The sequence below is a fragment of the Microcebus murinus genome, chromosome 16 (assembly GCF_040939455.1).
Source record: "Microcebus murinus isolate Inina chromosome 16, M.murinus_Inina_mat1.0, whole genome shotgun sequence".
Taxonomy (NCBI): Eukaryota; Metazoa; Chordata; class Mammalia; order Primates; family Cheirogaleidae; genus Microcebus; species Microcebus murinus.
Window position 1 is genome coordinate 21,922,718 of NC_134119.1, and position 14,524 is coordinate 21,937,241.

Genomic DNA, 14,524 nt, shown 5'->3' on the forward strand with positions numbered 1-14,524 from the left:
ATTCATGTGGACTCTTTTTCAAGGCAATTCAGCAGTGCCCTGTCAAAATGTAAAACTTGCATACCCTCTTGACCAAATGGTTCTATTTCTAGGAATTTAGCCACAAAAGAATTCTTACATGTGCACAAAGACCTACGAACAAAAATCTTCAGTCTTTCAGTTTGCAATAGTGAAAAACAGAAGAATAGTTAAATAAATTATGATACATCCATACTACTAAATTTTATGCAATATTAGAAAGAACAAGATAACTAGTATACTTGCATGGAAAGATCTCCATGATGTACAGTTAAAGTAAACAAAAGTAAGTCACAAAAAAATGTACACAGTATGATCCAGTTTATATAAGAAAAAGACATGTATATGTACTTATATATGTAAATGAATAGAAAATGGAGAGGAAAGAAACACTCTAAACTGTTGCCTTGCCTATGGTTATATCTGGGAATGGGTTTAGGTGCAAAAGGGTACTTTACATTTTGTTTCTATATTTCTGCATTATCATTTCAACATATTAATGTGTCACTTACATCATTTTTAAAACCAATGAAAAAAGATTAAAAGAAATCCCAGAAAGGGTTTTTGTGATTTGTCCAATGATAGTGCCTCAGCAGACAGGAGAGAAACCCATCCCAAAGGAACTGCCCTTTCCTTTGAATCACTGTGGTCTCTCGTTTAAGAGTGAAAAGGAAAATGAGGGCCGTGAAATGGATTGTGCCTTAACATGCTAACCTGCAGAAACCGATCTACATTCTATATGTTCAGGACAAATATAGCTACTACCAAACAGCAGGAGAGACATCTTATGACCGGTTAGAGTTCAAATCAGTGACGTGCAAGCAAGACAACCTCCATGTCTCCATAAATGAAGTCACCCATTCATTTCCCAACACTTAGGTGTTCTTATTTTTAAAAGAGCACCATGAAATGGGATGAAATGGGAGAGAAAACCACTTCCTGCCTCCCTCAACTCTGTATACTAGCTAACATCTTGGTAAAATGGGGGACAGGGAGAGAAAGAACAGGCAGAAATTCAGAACCCGAAATTTATGCACACTGGAAATATTAATACATAGCTGTAACAACCTTTCTAAGAAATTTTACAGCAAAAAAAAAAAAAAGCAAAACAAAACGACTGATATTTTCTCATTTTCCAGTACATGGTGTTTCCAAGCCCTTACAATTGACAAAAGGCTCAACATGGGAGCTCTTGGGCCGAATTAGTTCCACAAAGCATCTTGTTTGGCCACACCATGGGCTGATACATTTGTTTTTATTTTAATTATTTCCAAACATTTTAAAACGAGGAGATTTGAGACTCAAATAAATCTGGATTTCATGCTTCTCTGGGAAATGTGGAGCCACTGGCAACCCCGCGGCCCAGGCCAAGCTGGCAGAAATCTGTCAGACGAGCATGGCAGCTGCTCCCGGGAAGGGGCAGAACTGGGCTCTGGGAAGGCTGCAAGCCTCACTACTCTCTAAGGTCTCAGACACCTGGTCAGTCACACCCTGGCATGTCACTTACTTGGACCTTGGAGGAATCAGAGTACACAACATCTTCACTGAAACCATGAGGAACTTCGCCAGGTCAAAACTGGCCCTCCAGAACACCGAAACCTTTTTTATTAGGTTACTCCCGAGTAGCATATATAACCTCCCTATCTCAGACTTCTGGCCCATGCAGCTGCAGAAACAAAGGCACCTAGAATTAGATGAGGTCCCCTGGCCTTATCCTCAACTTCCTATTTCAATTCCATGTTCACGGCAGGGTTGCCGGAAGCTGATCTGTCACATCTCAGCCCAGTCACTTAAAATAATTGTCACGAAAGTTTTTATCATAACAACCTTTCTATAGCATGTACCATCTTAATGGCAGGCAACACAGTACGGTGGTTAGAAGGTGGCATTCTGGTGTCAGCTTACCTGTGTTTCAATCCCAACTCTAACTCCCTGGAGTGATTAACTTAACCTCTCTTAGTCTCAGTTTCCCCAGACATAAACTGGAGATACTATTAGTACCCACCCAAAAAGGCTGCTGGAAGGATTAAATGAAGGAGCACATTTTAAGTGCTCAACAAATGTCTGCTGCTTTGTTTTGTTTTGTTGTTATTACTATTTAAATGGAGAGATGAGTGCTCCCACTGAAGCTCCCTGGAAACACAAGAGCCCAGGATGTCTTCCCCTAAATATCAGAGATCCCCAAATTCTTCTAATGGATGCCTCTCTCCTACCAGGCCTAAAAAGCTTAATATAGTCTTTTTAAAAGCCTAGCTGGGAGACACAGATATCCTGGGGATAGCATCTGGTTCACTGAGTTGTATTTCAAAACCTCACAGTCACAGAATTCTGAGGCTGTTAGGGCTGAGGTAATGTTAGGTCCCTCTGCCCAAATGCAGTCTCTGGGCTAGGTGAGTCCAAAGGACAATCTGGCACTTCATGGTGGCCCTGTGGGGTGACTGGAACTTTCTGTCCTTGCAGGGTGGCAGAGCAAAGTCTCTTATAAGTTTTATAGGAATTTTCTCAGCCTGCTCTGTATGGATAGTTCAATGCCATCTGCCTCTATGAAGGAGAACAAGAGGCATGAGCAGTGATTCTGGACTTAGTATTAGGAGGAGGGGCAGTAGCTGCTGTAGAAGCAGCAGTAACACAGTTAGTACCCTGCGTTGTGATTCATAGTGCAGTGTCAGGCACTTTTGCCCTATAGGATTATTCTTCTCATTTTACAGATGGAGCAAGTGAGGCTTAAAGTGGATGCCCAGCATCACACAGCTAGCTAATGCAGGAGATCCATCAGGATTTGAGCTCCGGTATGCCTGATTCCAATGCCTGAAGGCCGAGACAACGTTACATTGCTAAAAGCAAACCTGCAGTGAAAACACACATCCACCCACCTAGCTGCCTCTGAGAGGAAGCATTTCCAGAGCAGATGTTCCCTCACCTTGTGTGGGTCATGGATGCCTTCTGCAATCTGGTGAATCCTGGAGACCCTTCTCAGCATAACATTTTTAAATGCGTAAAATTAAATACTTAAAGAACAATGGAAAGCAGTCATATTGGAAAATACTTATCAAAATAATGTTTTTTTAAATAGACATGCATAGCAATATATGTACTTCTTTTCAACCCATTAATTGTCAAGGTGTAGCAGTGGCTCTAACACTTGCCCTCATTATCACTTGGAAGTGAAATAAAGTTGTAATTCATTTGCCGGCTGCATTTATGGACCCACCAAATTGCATCCACACACCTTGATGGGGTGGACCTAAGGTGTAGAACTCCCGTTCTGAAAGAAAGAAGGGGAGATGTCAAATGTAAACTCAGTGGTCTGTGATCGCTTCCCTCTTGATGAGCTGCTTACAATTAATTCATTTGAAATACTTTTTTCTTCCTGTTTCTGAGGAAATGGCTAGCTACTTCAATTCATTAATGTTAGAGAGCCAAAAACATCCTTAAATTGTTCAGGAGGAAAAGAATGCTTTAGGAGGGCAATGTATCTTAAAGCAATGACTTGCCTGGCCCAATGGTGTTTCGGTAGCTGGAGATGGAATTTCCCAACCCTGGGCACCCCAAAAGATCACGAAATCCTTTGAGCTGTGAAGGAGACTCCCAATCAAGGGGAGAAGATAACAATATCTTGGGGTCACATGGTGTGTGACATTCACATTGAAGGCTTTATAAGTAGTAGGTGAGAGAGGTGTTCAGAGAAAAACCTTTCTCTGATCTACGTCCCTTTCAACTATTTTGATTCCATAAAGTAAAGGAAAGAAAAATTAGATGGAGTTCACACAGGGAAAATAAAAACTCTGCTGGTCATTCATTCTCTGGAACATAAGGAGCTCCTTGTTGAGATTTGAAAGGTGGGACATTATTACTTTCATCTCCTCTAGAAACTCGGGTTACACCTTCAGCATAGGAAAACCATACAAAGACACAAGTTTCCAGCCAGACTCTTAGAAAGTGGGGTTTAGGAGTGATTGTTGCAACTGAGTGAAATGGACCTTGCAAATAAAAGTCATTCTGGGGTGATATTTTGAAAGCAGGCTTAATTCCAACGAAGACAATGCAAACTTCTCATTCATTCACTAAGTAATTCATCAACACACCCTGGTCTACTTCCACTGGGGGTGAAGTAAATCCATGTTGGTATTTGGTTAGCTGAAGAATCACAGCCTAGGAACTTGCAAAACCTTTATATCATTCTATGGCATAACTAGATAAGTAATATTACTACTTGATTAAAGCATTTCTACTTTAAAGGGTGAGGCTTTATCAAAAGGAAAACTATTAATAAGAAAAACAAATACTAAGGAAGGCAAGAAAGACCTATACAAGGTTATTCTATTTCTCCAATATGATTGGGAAATAGGAAAATGTGGAATGGAGAGCACCGAGAATTAAGCAGTGACCTTTCAAACACAGTTAACATCTGAACACTAAGAGCAAAACCATAGAAAGTCACTGCTGCCACCCATCAGTGATAAAAAGTTTTATTTATTTCTCAATAGGGGATAAGTCTGTTTGACAGTCACTAATATGGCCTACAATTTCATATATTACAAGGTGAAAAGCAACTATTTTAGAAACTTCAGTCTGGACATGAAATACCAACTGTGATCATTAAAATGTCTCCATTAGTCCTTGACCTCATTCTGCATATCAAACGCAGAAGTTCTTGGTTTCACAGAGACTGACTGTAATAGACAGTTTATTAAAAACCTGGGTCATCAGTGCTAACAAACATGCTGTTTCACTCTTACTTTTTAAGAGATCACAAACAATAATTCAGTCACATTCTGCTAAATGATTTCAAGTTTCAAAGAAAATTTCTACTTCCCAAAAAATATTTGAGTTCACTATTAAGGGCATTGGTAGAGAACATGACAAATACATAATCTTTCTTACCCGTGACTGTATTACCTAAGTGCTCTGGTCCAAAAGGATACAATTTACTCTCAATATAGGATTTTAAAATTTAAATTTGGCAGTTAATTACTAATACATTTTTTTAATAATCTGCAAAAATTGTTCATTGATTCCATTATTTGAGTTTGCCAGTTACATCTGAAAAACTAGGGATAGAAATACAAACACTGAACTCAGAAACTAACTTCACTTATATCACATCCTTTCGCAAATTAGCATGCCAATATAACTGATACAAGGAAAACAGCTTAGCAGCATTGAAACTCAATTTCACCTCAATTTACCAGGCAAGCACTTAGTCACCATTTCAATTCTTAATAAATCAAACCCTAAAATGGATTTAGTGGTATCATGGAAAAATATCATGTTCATAGGGATTGCCAAATATAACTGTCCCATGCTGTCAAAATCAGAAGTATACATTAATCCAAAAACAATTGGTTATGTTCTTGGGAAAGATAAGCTAGCAGCGCTTCCAGCAGTGACCGGTCTCTGTTATAGGTGAAATAGTTCAGAGATGATAAAGGTTTAAAAAATCCATTTCTGCAAAAGCTTTCTGGTAACCCTTAACACTTTTTAAGCTTTCACATTTCTCTCACAAGGCAAAAACACACCGTCTCAGGATTCCAGGGCATGTAAGTAGTTTAACATCATTCACATTTTCAGGCACACAAATATAAAACTTCCAAAAGAATATTTTAGAACAAAGCTTTCTGCGTGGGTGTGCATTTGCAAAATAAAGGTAGAATTATTCCGACAGATGTAAATGTGCACCCAGTGATCAAATGGAGTCTTAGAAATTCTGTTTTGACAGTTGTAGAACAGCATTTTCATGAGTGATTAATTCAGAGCTGGGTAGTGATATCATCAAAACTAAGTTCTGATGGTTGAGTAATAATATAGTTGGAGGGAAGTATAATCAGCAATCTAATACATGGTACCTTTCGATGTGTTATGATATGTTACTAGCTGTGGCAGCAAAAGTCGCATGTATATAAAAATGCCAATAAAAAATGCTTTGCCATTTAAAAAGTGAATTTTTATGAAAACAGGTGTTCTCCCAAGATGGCAATCATTTATTTAAACTTCTACAGTTCAAAAGGAAGATGACATAACAGATCAATACGCTAGCTGAAAAATATGTAAAGCTGTCCTATGAAAAACACAGCATTCTAGATTACATAACACAGGGATTACACCACATAACCCTGCTGAGCTAGATTTTTGGTCTTCTGTATGTAATATAAAACATTAGGTTCTCATTGCAACCACACATTTTTGAAACTAACAATCTGAAAACACTAAAAGGATAAAGTTAAAATTTTACACACACACACACAATTTTTCTATTCTGAAAAGCACAGTTCTTCAGATACTTTCTTAACCACCTCAGAGAATGCCTAGGTAAAGTCACCAGTTGCTCCTGGTCATGTTTACTTTATGAATCTGATTTCTCTTTAAAGGGGAAATTCAATGCCATTTTAAGATGTTATACGGCTGCCTACGTTTAGATGACATTATTGCCAACCAAACAGAAATATTAAACAGCTATCTCCACACACCCATAACTTAAATTTATAGACCACCATGTATCACATTTCATGATTTAAAAAAAAAAGACGACCTTCTATAAATGTTTTGGCCAATATTAAATTTCAAACACGTGTTTTAGAACAATAGCTAGAAGAAGAGTTTTCAAAAAAAGTTAGAAGAGTAGGGTCATTTCTCAAACATATCCATATTTATGGAAATATAATGGGCATTTGCATTTCTCCCTAGAAAAAAGTGACAGTTTTATGATTCTAGATAAAGTTGCACTTAGACACACTTAGAAATTGGAGAATTTCTTATTTCCATACTTCGGTACTGTCTAGAAACAAAGTCTACACTCAGAAGTACTGTACTATATAGACAGGGTCTAAATGGTTAAGGACAAAGCAACTTTAAAATTCTCTCCTTCATTTTTATTCTTTTAGGAGGCCGGAACACTGCCCCCAACGAGTGCTGAGCCTGTTTTAAGTGGAAATGGTCAATCATGCCTATGATTTCCACAGAAGAGGCAAGAAGCTCCAACGCACACACATTTACATGCGTTGCACAGTGCCAACTATTTCCAACCAAAATAATCATATACACGTCGAGCCGAGCTATTTCTAGCCCAGAAGCGGTGAACGTCTGGAGAGAGTCTGAGGAAACCCAGTAGGCGATGACTACAGGGGAAGGGGGGTGGCGGCTGGGTCCCCTGCCTCCCGCGCGCACAGGGCGCCTCGCACCCGGCACCTGCACCGGGTCCCCGCTGGGCATCCGGGAGCGCGCGCGCGCGTCCGGGACGCACCCGCGGAAAGCAAACAAGCCCCACAGGCCGGGGCGGGCGGGAGCATCCTCGGGCGGGACCCGAAAAGCCTTCTCCTACCTGTCACTTTGCTTGGAGCTGCAGCCGGGGATGCGGCGACGGCCGCTGCCTGGAGACCCAGTGTGTGCGCGCGTGTGTGCGCGCGCGTGTATGTGTGTGTGTGTGTGTGTGTGTGCGCGCGTGTGTGTGTGCGCGAGAGAGATCTTGTTGGCGGTGCAGCTCACTTATTGCTCCCGGCAACACCAACCCCCTCCCCGCCATACAGAGCCGCCGCCGAGCCCCCGCCCGGCGCGCCCCAGTCCCGCCCTCCCGCCTGCCTCCGCCCCCCCTCCCGGCCTCCCCGCCTCCCCGCCTCCCCGCTGCGCGGTCCTCACCTCGGCCGAGGTCCCGGGGTCTCCGCCGTCTCCCCGGCGAGCCCACGGGGCAGCGCCGGCCCGCCTGCCCGCCGCCGCCGGGCTCTGCGTGTCCCCGGCTCCGGGCCCCGCGGCCCCTCCGTGGCCCGCCGCTCCCTCCTCCCCTGCCCCCGAGTCTCCCTCCTCGTTCTCGCCTCCCGGCTCCAGAGCCCGAGCTGTCGCCTCGCAGCCCCAACCTGCCCAGGCTACGGAGCATGCCCAGTGCGGCGCGCCCGGGCTGGGCTGGGGGTGGGCAGGGGCCGGGCCGGCCGCCCGGCTGCCGCGAGCCCGCGGGGCGGGGAGGGGACTCGGGGCGGCCCGGGGGCGCAGCGTCGCGGGCCGGGGGCCGGGCGGCCGAGCGGGTGGAGGGCAGCGCTGGGGCAGGTGGGTGGGGCGTCTGGGGAAGCCCTGCCGCTGAGCGCTCGTCTGGGGTCTCCACGGCGGGCCCCCGCGACAAGCGCCCCGTGCCTGGGGGTCGCGGCGCGCACTGGGTGGCGCTGGGCGCAGAACCGGGGGGTGGGAGTACATAGCGACACCCTCCTCGGATGGGAGACCGCAGCCCACTGTGGGTCGTGGGTGAGAGTAAAGAGTGGAGGGGGTTCGAGACTGGAGAAAACTAGTGCCCCAAAGCCGTGGCCGGGTGGGGGGAGTGCTTATTTGTTTATATGATATTTTATCTAATAAACACATGCAGCCCTTGCAGTGCGTCAGACACTGCTCCAAACGCCTTTTATTCATTTAAAACAATCTTCCAAAGCAAGTACTATTATCTTTTTTCACGATGCTTACACTGAGCTACAGAAAGATTAAGTGGTTCCAAAAAGTCTTCCCCCAAAGTGCAACCCGAGACACACAAACCCCCTAGACTTCGGTCCCCGGGATGCTGGGGCGCTGCTCCAGCCAATTGCCGCCTTCCCCCCGCCCTGGAACGGCCCCCAGGTGCCTCTGAGTCACACTCACACTCAGGCCCTAATGCTGTTCAGCTTAGCATCACCCTTTGTGTGGACCCTCACAACGTGCTACTCTAGGACTCCCGGAGGGCTCCCTCCTCCCCGCGGCCACTCCGCCTCCTCCTCCTCCTCCTCCTCCTCCTCCTCCCAGCCGGCGGCCACCAAAACCCGGAGACGTGGCACCTGCGCACTGGGGACTGGAGCCACGCTCGCAGATGAACTGGGCATGCTCAGCCGCCTGAGCAGGTCCGGCTGGCCAGGAGGAAAGAAAGGGCCTGTGTAGGGTAAGAAATGGAAGGGGAATACGTGTGCAAACACTATTCCTGGCTCTGAGCGACAGGGGCAATTGTAGATGCAAAAGGCTCATTCTCCTGGCACATCTTGACCATTTCCAGGCAAGGCCAAGAGTGGAAGATGATCATCAAAAGTTTACCACTGGACATCCTTAAGCGGGGGTGGGGCGCCCTGAGGGTCCACTGACCGTTCCCCAGCTAAACTACTATGCTACAATTTTAGCTGAGCCCTGAAAAAAAGCTTCTCAGCTGCAGAGCCTGTCTGCCTGTGAAGAAGCCAAGAAAAATATTCTACACCAAGTTTCCCTGCAAGACTGGAAAGGAAAGACAGATCCCAGGCAAAAGCTGGGTGGCTCTTCACTGTTAAGGGTCTTCAAGATGTGGTGATTTTGAGTGATACCATCTGGGTAAGGCAGTGCTTCTTAAATTGTAATGGGCCTGCAGATTGCCTGGGGATCTTGTTGAAGTGCAGATTTTGATTCAGCAAGTCTGGTGGGACCTGAAATTCTGACTTTCTAACAAGCTCCTGAGACATGCCTATGTTGCTGTCTTTATATCAGACTTTGAGAAGGGTGAGCTTAGGGCAGTATTTTGGGCCTGTTCTCTATTTTCTATATGATAAAAGTAAGGTTCAGAAAGGTTAAGCGATTTTCCCTAGGTCACACAGCCAATTAGTAGTATAGCTAAGTTCAAAACCAGTTCTCCAGGGCTTCCTATGTATGTTGCTATACTTCCCAGGTAAAACCCGTGGGTAGATGTACTGGAAGCTGTCATCTATGTTTCTTGGCAGTTTTAACAGTGGAACTGAATTTGGTACATAGTGCACCCAAACATACTGTATCAGTTAGTCTTTGCTGTGTAACAAATCACACCAAAACTTGGTATCCTAAAGCAAAAAGTACTGATGAGTTCACAATTCTGTGAATCAGCAATTTGGGCTGGAACCAGGTGAGGCATGCTGGTATTTATCCTGAGACCATTCATGCAGCTACAAACATGTGGAGCTTAGCACCCCAACTGCATGGCAAGGATGACAGGTGCTCCTCTATGGCTTCATCATATGGTGAGCTCCTAGCTCCCAGCAGCAAGGGAGGGCAAGCCCTCCATTTGCTAATGTCCTGCTGACCAAAGAAAGCCATATGGCCATGCTCAGATTCAAAACGTGGAGAAATAAACTTCACCTTTGATAAAAGGAGATGCAAAAGAGTGATCTTTATTTTTTCTTCATCTACCACATACATCAACTTCTGTAAAGCCAGCCCTGCTGCCTTAGAGTTCAAACTTTTGTAGATTAAGCCCATCTTTCATTTTATATGTTGGTAAACCAAATCACAACAAACTTTTGTTGTTCCAGTAAAGTCTTCAATCTAAAACTGAGTTTATTAAGGAATCACAACTCAATGGGGTATAAACCTTAAATATTTTTTTTTTTCAAGTTCTAAGTTCACTTCATTTCTGTTGACGCTTCCTTTATTTTGATGACATCTTAGACCGTCATTCATTCATTCAACAAATATTTTTGAAACCTTTTATGTGCCAGGCACTATTCTTTGCCTAGGATCCTGAAGTAAGCAAGAGATAAAATTATTGCCTCTGTGAAACTTGGATGCTATCAGGAGACTGACAATAGCATATAAAAATATATAACATTGAGTAATGCTAAGAACTATGGTGAAAAGGCTTCCTGAGGCGGGGTGGGAGGACAGCTATTTTAGATGAGGATCAGAGAAGGCCTCTCTAAGGATGCAACGTTTGAGTGGAACCTGAATGTAAAAAGAAATGAGAATATCTGGGCATTTCCAGCAGAGGAACCAGCAAAAGCCCTGAGATGAGAACGTGCTTGGCACATCCAAGGAAAAGAAAGGAGGCCAGAACAGACATGGAGTGAGCAGAATGAGGGTCACAAATACAGCAGGGGGCTAGACCATAGAAGGTCACAGAAAGGATTCTGGGCTTTAGTCCAAGTATGACACAAACCCACGAAGATGTTGGACAGGGATGTGACATGATCCGATTGATGGTTTAGAGAGCTACACATTGAGAATGTCTGTAGGAGCCTATTCTACAGATACAGCAGTGGCTCCACTGGGGCAGATTTTACAACTTTTCAGTATTAAAAATCAGACCAGCTTAAACCTTCAATTTCATGCTCAGTTTAAATTCAGTCTTGTCCCCATCCCCATTGCAAACCCAGCTGGGTCCCTTACTTCTTAAAGTGGAAGATTGGTGGCACAAGATCTGGCCTTTAAAGACTTTTCTGTGGGCGCCCCCACCCCTGCTCCTTGCCCTTCAGGGCCTGGTTCTTCCAGCGTGTTGGGCAGGAGGAAGGGAGAATAAAAGGACTGACTGCCTCTACCCTTGACCTGTGGCCATTATGGTCCTCCCTTGGTTCACAGTGGCTGCTTCTCTGGCTAGGAGACCAGTGACACACTCTATGGCAGGCATCCAATGCCAGCTCTCTGCCATGGAGGACATAAGGGAGGCCCTTGGAGGGTCCTTCTAGAACTCCCTCCCCCTAATTCTCCTTTTCTCTCCCAAGCTTCTCAGTTCTCTTTGTGGTGGTCCAGTCCAGAGCATCTCAATGCTGGGGCTCACGTGCCAGGTGGGCCACCCTATGGGGTAGGATATCCACAGGAAAGTTAAGCTCAACAGCCTTCCACAGGATCCACTGTGGAAAATGTATCCGCAGTATCCACAGAGAAAATGGAGAAAATTGCTCATCCCAGGTCCAGGCTAAAGGATTGGCCAGAAGGAAGGCAATGGAGATGGAACTGTTTCTGCCACACAGAGGATGCCTGGACCCAATTATGAAGGCTTTTTCTAGAATGTGGATCTCTGAACACATTTGTGCTCAGTTGCAGGCGCTAGTGATCAATTACCAGGCAATATCTAGCTTGTTATAGGAATCAACATTCACCACAAGAAAGGCGGAAGCAAACCACCAATGCAACCAGTTGCTACTTTGATTTTTATAAAGTCTTACATGTTGTCATTGTCACTTAATATGAAAGGAGAGTAGCAACAATAAGGACCTTTATGTTAATAGTCTCAATTGTATTAAGGAAAGACCATATCGTATCTCTTTTAGAGGAAGGGCAGTACATCTCTTGTTCCAATTTAAAGTGACACATTAATCACAATTTCCACCTAGCTCTTTGTGTGCTGTCCTTTAGAAAGAAAGAGATCACCACTGGCCCCAGGTTGCCTTAATCAGAGACATACATCTTTGAAAATTGGACAGCACGCAGCCTGGCCTGATGTGAGCCCCCTCTGCCCAGGGTATCCTTTCCCTAATCTTGTGTCTTCTTCCATTGTGTGCTCAGCAACTAAAACAACTCTTAGGGTCGGGCGAGGTGGCTCACACCTGTAATCCTAGCACTCTGGGAGGCCAAGACGGGCTGATTGCTCGGTCAGGAGTTCGAAACCAGCCTGAGCAAGAGCGAAACCCGTCTCTACTATAAATAGAAAGAAATTAATTGGCCAACTAATATATATATATAGAAAAACATTAGCCGGGCATGGTGGCGCATGCCTGTAGTCCCAGCTACTTGGGAGGCTGAGGCAGGAGGATTGCTTGAGCCCAGGAGTTTGAGGTTGCTGTGAGCTAGGCTGACGCTACGGCACTCACTCTAGCCTGGGAAACAAAGCGAGACTCTGTCTCAAATAAATAAATAAAACAACTCTTAGGACACTGAAAACTAAAGAAAACAATAATGAAAGAAAATTGCCCAAAGATTAAGTTTATGTACAATGTAATGGCAGATGGAAAAAAACACTAAAAACATTAAACTCTCTGTTAATGAATCCTTGATTGAAGTTTAAAGGTATAATAAAAAAAAGTAAAATAGAGCACATAGTTTAATTCCATCCCAAAGTACTTTCTTAAGAAGAGAATTTTCTATGTGTGAGCCAGCCTTAGGGTATGACTAGACTGCAGATGTTCAAATATATTGTGTAATGATGATGATTGTTATGATGGAGGTATAACATATATACCATGAAGCATGAAAATCTTTAGTGAGAGATTGAGGAATTTTCACTTATATAAACACCTGTGTGGCCACCACCTGGATCAAGATATATAATAGAACCTTTTCAGCACCCCAGAAAGTTCCTTTATGCTCTTTCGCAGTCAATACCCCTCCCACGTCTCCCATGTACACACACACACACCTGCACCACCATAACACAGGTAACCACTGTTCAAACACCGTAGAATTGCTTTCCCTTGTCTGTGAATTTCATATAAATGGAATCATGCAGAATGTATGCTTTGGGGTCTGGCTTCTTTCATTTGTCATTACATCTGTGAAATTCATCCATATTGTAACTCGTATGTGTAGTCTCTTCCTTTATACTATTGTATAATATCATTGCATGAATATAATAAAAAATTATTTATCCAACTATTGTGATGATAAAAACAATTATGGTGTTTTTAAAAAGTGCACTTGACGGTCCTTGAAAGCTGATTATGAACTACTGCGTTACTTCTTTGTATGTTCCCTTTTCCTAACACAATGTAGTATACTGAGTGCTCAGTACTTGTGTTAAGGAGTTGTTCTGTGAGAACAAAGATTATTCTGGGTCATGGTAAAGTGAATTCCTAAGTATTTTATGCAAAAAGCACAAATAAAATTATGACATATTTCTGGACAAAAAATAAAGGATTTTCTCCAAATAAGCACAGTGGACAATTAAATTATTTTTCTGATGCCAAAACATTTGTAATCATTCCCTTGAAATGTGAGGACTATGTGCTGTTAGATTTAAGTCGGAAAGCCTCAAAAGTGAATGTCAGCATTTATCCTACAGGGTATGATTTACAAAGGAGTGCACTGTTCCCACTTACCTGATGTTTATGACAAGATTACGTAAAATGAAATGAGAGCATATGGAAAATATACTCACTACTTAATGAGGCTGCTCAACTGCCGGCCTAATTGCATGGTTTTATGTTTCTCTCCATTTTTTAAATGTGAACAAATCAGTTTTGTAAATAACAATGATTCGTTCCCACCATTTCTGTTATACTGCAACAAGATTAGAAAAATACATTAACTTACAATATAAATATCAATTGCACACTCAACAAGACTCAATGTTCTTTTCTTTCCTTCACTGACTCCATGTGGTTGGAATCACAACAAAAGTACAATTCAGTTAAATTTATTATTCCTCTATGCCTCAGGAAGCCCAAAATTTTCACCCACACATCAAATAAATTTTTTTACCTTATTATTTTCAGTCAATTTTGCCATTATGATTCATGCTGACCGAGATAAAATAATGTTTTTTTACAGCTTTCCACCTAGAAGTGACTTAGAGGATCATGTTATCCAATCACTCCAACTAATTAATGAACATTTAAAGTCTCAGAGAGACTGTGTGACTTGCTCAGGTTGCATGCCCAGATAATGGCACGCAAAAACTCTAGCTTCCTTTTTAGAAACTGTACTCACATCAGTTCAACATCAATCCAGAACAAAGAAGACAAGATTAATTGAATACTGTCAGAATTCTATAAAGCATATATTTTAGCTCATGATCAAAAACAAATTTCTCCTTGTATTTTATAGAAGTTTTCTCAAAGAAGTTTCCTTTTCTAGAATT

The 14,524-nt window shown here is 43.1% G+C and overlaps 1 protein-coding gene across 4 annotated transcripts in view; it reads right to left on the reverse strand.

Annotated features, from left to right (window-relative positions):
* Positions 1 to 7,831, reverse strand: part of PLCB4 (phospholipase C beta 4) — a 360,059-nt gene extending 352,228 nt beyond the window's left edge. For 2 of the 4 annotated variants that reach the window (XM_076010932.1, XM_076010929.1), the window contains exon 1: positions 7,651 to 7,831. The gene's annotated coding sequence lies outside the window, so the exon portion shown is untranslated. Of the gene's footprint in view, positions 1 to 7,336; positions 7,536 to 7,650 lie in introns of those variants that run through there. The other 2 variants (XM_076010931.1, XM_076010930.1) reach the window with 1 other exon arrangement.
* Between the last annotated feature and the right edge of the window lie 6,693 nt (positions 7,832 to 14,524).